We start from the raw sequence: 9,749 nt of genomic DNA, 5'->3' as shown, positions 1-9,749 counted from the left end.
GGTTAAACGGATGGGCCGTGAAGGGCTAGCAGACAGACAGACAGACAGAAACACTTTCGCATTAATAAAATTAGTATGGATAGTATGGAAATGGATAAATTTAAAATTTTAATCATGTATCGTATTCTTATCACCATGACAATATCAATAAATCAATAAATAAAAACCGGCCAAGTGCGAGTCAGGCTCGCGCAACAAGGGTTCCGTACTATAGTCGTATTTTTTCGACATTTTGCACGATAATTCAAAAACTATGATGCATAAAAATAAATAAAAATCTGTTTTAGAATACACAGACCTGTGAATCCTTTTCATATGATACCCCACTTGATATAGTTATCTTACTTCGAAAATTGAAAATACTAATTATTAGTTTATGACCACAATTTAATTTTTTTGTGTGATGTTAATCAGAAATTCACGGTTTTCAGATTTTTCCCCGAATGTCAGCTATAAGACCTACCTACCTGCCAAACTTCATGATTCTAGGTCAACGGGAAGTACCCTGTAGGTTTCTTGACAGACCGACAGACAGACAGACAGACAGACAACAAATTGATCCTATAAGGGTTTCGTTTTTCCTTTTGAGGTACGGAACCATAAAACTGACCTCCATTACTGAGTACATGAGCCTCGCCTACTTGGTAGCAGACAGACAGATATTATTTTTCATTTGAACGTAAGTGTCCAAGTAAATATGTGGCTAAATCAATCACTGTCGCGTGATAAACCATGTATTTGCAGAAGATAATCCGGACGTTTAATGGAGGGATTATTTCCTTTCTAGCGCTAGGTATCTTGTTTGCTAACACGTGTTATGATAAGTAACGTTCAATAACCAACGGATTGTCAGTTTTGGAGTGCCAAGAGGGCCAACGGGACCCTATTACTAAGACTCCGTTGTTGTCCGTCTCTCTGTCAGCGTGCTGTACCTATCTCATGAACCGTGATTAGGGTCCCGCTTTACCCTTTGGGTACGGAACCCTAAAAATTAAAATGTTGTTTCTTGTATTAAGTAGTATTTGTGATCTTTTTATTGTTTTGTTGTATGTTTTTTTTCTGTACGTTTGTTTGGTGTTGTTGTGTGTTTTGAACTATGAACTGTGCGCTATGGTCCCAAATAAATGCTTATTTATTTATTTAGTACGATGGTACGGAACCCTTCGAGTGCGAGCCTAATCCGCACTTGACCGATTTTTATATGGAACTATGGTCCGACACGGATACGCAAGCGGCAAGCCCTATCCCTTTATCCCAAAGCTTTTATTATTACATTAGGATCAAATTAAGACACTTTTCAAAAAAGGGTAAATTCCCCACTAAACTTTTACAAGTAGGTACCCGTACCTACCTACTTTTGAATCGTCAAATGCATCTACCACTGACTGGTTCGGAATACTTTTCCTACCGAGAAGAACCAGAAACAAACTCGATTAACTTGGGTTTATTTGATTAGGTAGGTACTTACATAATAGTATCCCCATCATCCCGCCCAAAAGTATCTGAATACTGTAGGCGTCACAGAGGAAACCCTATGCAACAAAATTAATTTCTCCCTTGTAGATAAAGTATTTTACTTAAAGCCTACAAATCAAGCTGAGGTGAGTAAATTCATAGGGACTCTAAAAAACACGGATTCTTGTGGACACGATGGCATTACCGCTAAAATATTAAAATTACTGAATCGCGAAATTGCTGCTCCACTATCATGTATTATTAATTTAAGCTTTAAAGCAGGAATATTCCCACAGACCTTAAAAACGGCTATAATTATGCCACTACATAAGAAAGGGCCAACTAACATAATGTCAAACTATCGTCCCATTTCTCTTTTGCCAACTACTGCAAAAATTATTGAAAAAATAATGAAAACCAGGATTATTGCATATACTACTGATATTTTATATAATAATCAATATGGGTTTAGAGATAAAATGGGAACCGGTGATGCAATAGCTGAATTAACAAAGCAAATTGTACTGAACCATGAAAATAAAAATAAAACAATTGCTGTGTTCATAGATCTTGCCAAAGCTTTTGATACCATTTCACATCAGTTACTGCTAACAAAATTAGAGAGGTACGGATTCACTGGAAATGCACTAAACTGGTTCAGTAGTTATCTTAAAAATCGGAAACAATTTGTACGAGTTGATAATAAAGTTAGCGCTGAAAACAATTCAGAAATAATATTTGGTGTCCCTCAGGGGAGCGTATTAGGCCCTATCTTGTTCAATATCTATCTTAATGACTTTTGTTCGCTATTGACAGACAATCAGACAGACTCAAAATCTCTATGTTTTGCAGATGACACTGTTTTGTTATTTTCAGCCTCGACGTGGGAAAGTACCATCCAAAAAGCCGAACATGGCCTTCGTCTAGCTAAGGGGTGGTATGACAATAATCTGCTAACCTTAAATGATGATAAAACTTTATGTATGTGTTTCTCTCCCACCAGTGCCGGTCTTCCGACCGAGACTCCGAAGATTAGAGTGCACTCTTGTTTGAATAAGTCTGACTGTGCAAACTGCAAAATATTATCATGTACCAATAGCACAACTTATCTCGGTATTATTGTTGATCAACATCTGAGGTGGGATAAGCACGTAGACATGCTGACTAAAAAAGTCCGAAGCTTGAGCTATATATACAATAATTTAAGAAACATTATGAGTGTTAACCTACTGTTAAGAGTTTACTGCTGTTTAACTCAGTCGTTAATATTATATGGCATTATAGCCTGGGGCTCATGTGGATCAACTTTACTAGACAAACTAAATAAGGCTCAAAAACTTAATCTCAAAATTATCTTAAAAAAGAACCGACGATTTCCTACGGAAGAATTATTTAAGCTAAGTAAAGTACTAACCCCAAGAAAAATATTCATTTGGCAAATAACAATGTATATGGCAAAATATATAGACAACTTCACAATCGAGCAAACTCCCAGTCACCGTAGGCAAAGGCAACTAAGATGTTCAGTTCCCCGACGAACGTCTGGATTCTCGAGTAGACATTTTACAGCTGCGGCACCAAAACTATTCAATAACCTTCCGCTGGAGGTATCTAATCTGATTTTATGTGCCCAGCGCCCATCCTTAAAGAAAAAACTTAAATTCTATATAAAGAAATTTCTCCTAGAAACCTCTTTTGAAAATTTTAAACGTCTTTATGACAAGATCTGTTGAAACGAATGCTTTAACTTATTACAACTTATCCTATCTATTTAAATTATATATCTAAACTCCGTATGCATTAACACTGTTGCACCAAATAAAGTATAGTTTTAGTAATGTATGAATATATATATAGTATAGTATAAATATAGTATAGTATATAATATAATATAATATTAGTATGAATGAGGTCGATGAACTTTGTCAGCCCTAGCACAGACTACGGTCTATTTGGGCTGCAAACTGCCAACACCAGTCGCGGCTTTTTGTCTAGTGCTTTGGTCTGGAAGTTGGTGTGAATTATTCGCTTTTTTTTTGTCTAAATAAAAAAATAAAAAAAAAAATAAAAAAATCATAAGAGTCAAGATCCCCGTCAGGCACCTCTCCAGCTAACGGCCCTCAGCTCAAAGGCGCGCTTACCTGCAACTACCATCAATAGTAAAGCCTCAACTCTGACAGAGCTAATTAAAGCCGCGCCGGCTCTAGCGCGTCTCCAGCCGCAGACAATGCGCGCGACGGCGTGTGCGCTGAGAGCGGCCCTCCACTGCCGTAATCAGGGCTAATAGAACCTGCGCTTTGATCCCGCCTCAAAGCGCGCCGCGAGACACGAGACGCGCTAGAATTGGCAGGTAATGAAAAGAGAAACTGTGCAGCTGAGAAACTTAATATTATGCATACCTATAGGTATTTAGTATATAGGTATTCTTTTTAATTACTTAACTAGGAAAGGATTTTCCGAATTTCCTCCTAAGTGTAGCCGGCCCGCGTCAGTTAGTATTATGTAGACAAATTAACAAACTGACTGACTGACATATCAATGTAGTTACAGCTGAAACCGCTGAGTCTGAAAATTTGAGATATTTTTGTCATTAAAATAGACCGGTAGACTTCCATTAAGAAAGCGAAGGACTTTCAGAAATCACACGCAGATAAAGCTGGGGCATATCAGCTAGGTTATAGGTAATGACTTCGTGGCCATGTCTAATAGAATACAAGGCTACGTCCCAAGGTGCACACGGAATCCGTGAAGAGTCTTCACAGAGTGCAATATTGTTTTCTTTCTGCTTTGCGTCCGCCGCCGCGCGTCGCCGCGTAGCGCCCGCGTCACAATATGGCGACTGTTTCACACTAAACAGGATAACGCTCGCAACATATAGTTCTTGAATCTATAGAAACAATCGATTTCACGGCTTCTAAAGGTGCGTGCTGATCAGAAACATCATCATCATCACCAACAACCGATAGCGTCCACTGCTAGATATAGGTCTCTTGTAGGTTGTAGGGAGGGACTTTCTATGCTTCAGTCTTTCGCCGCCACCATCCAGCGGTTCCCTGCGACTCATTTAATGTAGGTAGTTGTTTTTATTCTAAGATGGTACAATCTAAAAATATAAAAGGAAAAGGTGACTGACTGACTGACTGACTGATCTATCAACGTACAGCTCAAACTACTGGACGGATCTGGCTGAAATTTGGCATGCAGATAGCTATTATGACGTAGGCATCCGCAAAGGATTTTTGAATATTCAACCCCCAAATGGGTGAAATAGAGGTTTGAAATTTGTGTAGTCCACGCGGACGAAGTCGCGAGCATAAGCTAGTATGTAATAATATGATAGTAATATTATGCACCTAGGCAGGCGCGCTCCATCATCCTTGGGCTGCCATCCTAGTGTTTGGTAGGATTGCAGTCAAGGATGAGTATAATAATACTGTGTATTTACTTGAAAAAAAAATTGTCATAGACTCTCGCTGTGTGTGTATCGTGCCTTAATTGTCATGGCCTCTCGCTGTGTGTGTATCGTGCCTTAATTGTCATAGCCTCTCGCTGTGTGTGTATCGTGCCTTAATTGATTCCTTTGTAGCGATTCGCGACGTCCGCACGGGCCACGGCCTGCGTCGTACTTGACGGGTTAAGCGACTACTACAAGAGGTACTAAGTATAGTTAAAGCGTTTCATAGTTCCGATTGATTCCACATATAAGTAATACTCTTCTATAGATTAAGTAGCACCTAGGCACTATCATCTGCATCAACCAATAGACGTCCACTGCTGGACATAGGTCTCTTGTAGGGACTTCCACACGCCACGGTCATGCGCCGCCTGAATCCAGCGGCTCCCTGCGACTCGTCTGATGTCATCCATCCACCTAGTGGGGGGTCTTCCAACACTGCGTCTTCCGGTGCGAGGTCGCCATTCCAGCACCTTGGGACCCCGACGTCTATCAGTTGTACGAACTATGTGCCCTGCCCATTGCCACTTCAGCTTCGCAACCCGTTGAGCTATATCGGTTACTCTAGTTCTCCTACGGATCTCTTCATTTCTGATTAATTGATCATGTAAAGAAACTCCGCACTTCCATATGTCATCACTGACAACATCTGACCTTATATTTGAGAGGTCCCAACTCAAGGGGCACGCACCGCTAACCTTTCTGATGGCCGACATATAGACGCTCGACTCAAAAGTCCATCTTGCATTGCAAGTTGCAACAGCTCGTTTTTCTACCTATACGTGAATACATAGATATACTTTCCTAGTACGTGACAGGTCGAGATGGCAATCGGGGTGAGAGGCGGGGGGACGCCCCGCACACCCGCACGTCACACGCGCTATCCTGCACCAGGTCAGCGCGGGGTCTGTGCGGGTGTGCGGGGCGTCTCCACCCCGATTGCCATCTCAAACTGTCGCATATTATATAGATAGAGATAGGTACTCATCAAACTTTTCTTGAGAAAATTCGAAGGTTAAGCATGTGGCGTTGGTGGTGTAATGGTCAGCATAGTTGCCTTCCAAGCAGTTGATCCGGGTTCGATTCCCGGCCAACGCACACTTTTTTAAATTTTACTATTTTTTTATTTACTTACCTTTTCAATTTCAACATGCCATGTGTTTCTATTTAGTAATATTTCCTACTAAATACAGTTTTATAATGATTACAATTTTCTTGTCCTACGTTTTCGTAATGTGCTAATAGATGGCGCTACTAGTCCCAAAAGTCCGATGAACAAGACATACATTTTCCCGTTTCTATTCTATGTTTCCCTAAACCAATGTAATTCCTTCCAAATTAAACACTTCAAAATCAATTTCGGTCGACTGTTTGTGTTTACAGACACCCTTGAAGGAAATTCACAGATGCTACCTATCTACCTCCACGAAATTACACATTTTCCCATGTTTCCCTTCGTACCTACGTACCTAGTCTCCGCAATTTAATACGTAGCTGTTGACGTTGTTGTGTAACTTATTCAAGTGTGTGAATATTTACAAAGTAAATAGTAGTTATTATAGATTAAAGTCTTATCCGAGATAATTATAATGAGTGTTGATCTTGTAACTTTTTTAGGGTTCCGTACTTCAAAAGGCAAAACGGAACCCTTAGACTACGTTCAGATGACAAGCGCTTAACGCGCGTTTTGATAACGCGCGTTTACAACTAGGTACATACATTTTATTCAGGCCGTACACATGCTAACGCGCGTTTTAGTGAAGCGCGCGTTGAACGCTGCGCTAGCGCTCGACAGTTGTCAGCGCGCGTTGACGCGCGCTTTGAGATCATGGGATTTCTATGTTACCGTTCAGTTAAGCGCGCGCTTTCGACGCGGATTGACGTATTTTAGGGTTCAGTACGTCCAGAAATCGTTCGAAATGGAAACTGAAGCTTTTAATACGGAATTATTTATAGATGAAGTAGAGAAACTTCCTACGATATGGGATATGGCAAGTAGCGATTATTCAAACAGGAACTTAAAGAGACGGGCTTATTTTATTAAATCACCGTTAAAACTGTTTCAACATCCATCTTCGACAAACGCAAGAACTCTACTAAACCATTAGCCGCGGCAACGCGCGTTCAACGCCTGATCAGCGCGTGTCATGTGAACACAGTAAAAAAATTTAGCGTGCGTTGAACGCTGTCATCTGAACGTAGCCTTATAGGATCACTTTGTTGTTTGTCTGTCTATCTGTCTGTCTGTATATCTGTCTGTCTGTCAAGAAACTTATAGGGTAGGTACTAGGTACTTCCCGTTGACCTAGAATCATGAAAGGCAGGAAGGTAGGTCTTATAGCAGACATGAGAGGAAAAATCTAAAAACCGTGAATTTGTGGTTACATCACAAGAAAAAAATTAAAATGTTTTCATGAACAAATGTTGCTATTTTCTACTTTTAAAGTAAGATGTAAGAAGAGTACTATACCAAGTGGGGTATCATAATATGTATGAAAGGGCTTTTACTTGTAGGTACTTAAATTCTAAAACAGTTTTTTTAGGCATAATAGTACTTCATTTATCGTGCAAAATGTCGATAAAATACGTTAGTAGTATGGAACCCTCAGTGCGCAAGTCTGACTCGCACTTGGCCGGTTTTTTATTTTTTGTTCAGATACAAGTTAACGCTTGACTGCAATCTCAAGAAAAAATCAATTTTACAGCTTTGGTTTCTTTTAGTTTCTTTTTTAAATGGTTATGATGTGATACACGGACAAACGGAAAGTTTACACGAAACTATAAGGGTTCCTCGTTTTGCTACGGAATCCTAAGTTTCCAAAATTTTTGAACATGAAGTTTTGTAAAGGCAACTTTGTAGGTAGCTAAGCTAGCTCGATCTTTTCCACGCAAAGTCGATTTGTGTTGGTGTCCTTTCAAGATGCGAAGCCGTGATGTCTCGGGGATTGCGACGACAAACAGAGATAGCACAAATGAGCTGAAAGGATGTGGGTCGAGCGGCGAGCCTGTGCAGTGCCTTGCGGAGTTGCGACTTGCGAGCGCTTACTCTGACACTCTATGACTCCCTGGTCATTTATCTTTGAAGAAATAAAAATCTATAAATATATGAAAGGGAAAGGTGACTGACTGACTGACTGACTGATCTATCAACGCGCAACTCAAACTACTGAACGGATCGGGCTGAAATTTGGCATACCGCATGAAGATAGCTATTATGATGTAGGCATCCGCTAAGAAAGGATTTTTGAAAATTCAACCCCTGAGATGGTGAAATAGCGGTTTGAAATTTGTGTAGTCCACGCGGACGAGGTCGCGAGCATAAGCTAGTGCTACTATAAAACTTTAAACTTAAATCATGCCCATGTGGAATGGACTGGACAGCCAGGCTGATCCTTTGCGCTGAGTGGCCCTCGAATAAGCTGACCCTTCCGTCACCAGATGAGGCTATGAATTGTCTCGAAATTTTTAGCGTTCCGTACCTCAAAAGGAAAAACGGAACCCTTATAGGATCACTTTGTTGTCTGTCTGTCTGTCATCATCATGATGACATTATGATGATTCTAGGTCAACGGGAAGTACCTTGTAGGTTTCTTGACAGACAGACAGACAACAAAGTGATCCTACAAGGGTTCCGTTTTTCCTTGTGAGGTACCGAACCTTAAAAATAACTCTTATTATTTTGCACTACTCAACCTCTGCAATATTTTTAATTAACATCAGATTACTTAATGAATGAACTTTATATCCACGCACAGTCTAGTAGTTGTACTACTACTGCATACAAGTAGGTGACTGTAGGAAAAGTCCTTCCTTGCTCTGTGAAACCGATGAATTTAATACCGAATTTCGCGTGGTGCATGATTTTTCGGCATAATAATAAATACGGAAAGCCATTCAATTAATGATCGGAGTCCAGGCCATCGGCTCTCGACGAGGAAATACTTTTAATTGGATTGTCAATAAATCCTTCATGGAGTTTCGTTGAGACAGCGAATTTTATGAGCCCAAAAAGTCTACCAGTTATTTTGGCAGACTCGATGGCCGATGCTCACCTTTTGCAAAGGGTTCTTTTTAAAACCCTCCGCAAGTACCTACTGAGTGTTAATTTATAATTCCTTTTAGATAAACCACAATCCTTGATGTCACTTCACAAAAAGCTTGCTCTAGAATCTGCCGGCGAACTTCGTTCCGCCTAATAGTCGATTCAAATTTTTTAAATTTTTCTCTCCGTAAAAACTATCCTCGTGGGTAGGTACTTCAAGGAATATTATAAAAAAAGAATTAGCGAAATCGGTTCAGCTGTTCTCGAGATTTGCGATGAGCAACACATTTAGCGATTCATTTTTATATACATATTATAGAGATTATGTGCCTGTCTGCTTGCTTTTCACGCCGATTTTGGTACTTACAGAGATAACTTGCATTATTAACCTACTTATATCCCGGAAAATCAAAGAGCTCCCACAGGATTTTTAATAACCAAAGATAAAACTAAATTGAACGTTCACGTCCTAGTTTTCCATGAAAAAAAATATAGTATATTTTTTTTCATGGAAAACTAGGACGTGAACGTTCAATTTAGTTTTATCTCTATTTAAAGCTATTAGTGTTCTTTTATATCTCGAAATATATATAAGGTGACTGACTGACTGACTGATCTATCAACGCACAGCTCAAACTACTGGACGGATCGGGCTGAAATTTGGCATGCAGATAGCTATTATGACGTAGACATCCGCTAAGAAAGGATTTTTGAAAATACAACTCCTAATGTAGTAAAATAGGGGTTTGAAATTTGTGTAGTCCACGCGGACGAAGTCGCGGGAATAAGCTAGTTCCT

General features: G+C 39.9%; 1 non-coding gene across 1 annotated transcript; it reads left to right on the top strand.

Annotated features, from left to right (window-relative positions):
- The first annotated feature begins 5,935 nt into the window (after positions 1-5,935).
- TRNAG-UCC (transfer RNA glycine (anticodon UCC)) lies at positions 5,936-6,007 on the top strand. The gene has a single exon. It is a non-coding gene; the product is annotated as a tRNA-Gly (tRNA).
- The last annotated feature ends 3,742 nt before the right edge of the window (positions 6,008-9,749 follow it).

This window comes from Maniola hyperantus, chromosome 14 (genome assembly GCF_902806685.2).
Source record: "Maniola hyperantus chromosome 14, iAphHyp1.2, whole genome shotgun sequence".
Taxonomy (NCBI): Eukaryota; Metazoa; Arthropoda; class Insecta; order Lepidoptera; family Nymphalidae; genus Maniola; species Maniola hyperantus.
This window is presented reverse-complemented; position numbering and strand designations above follow the sequence as displayed.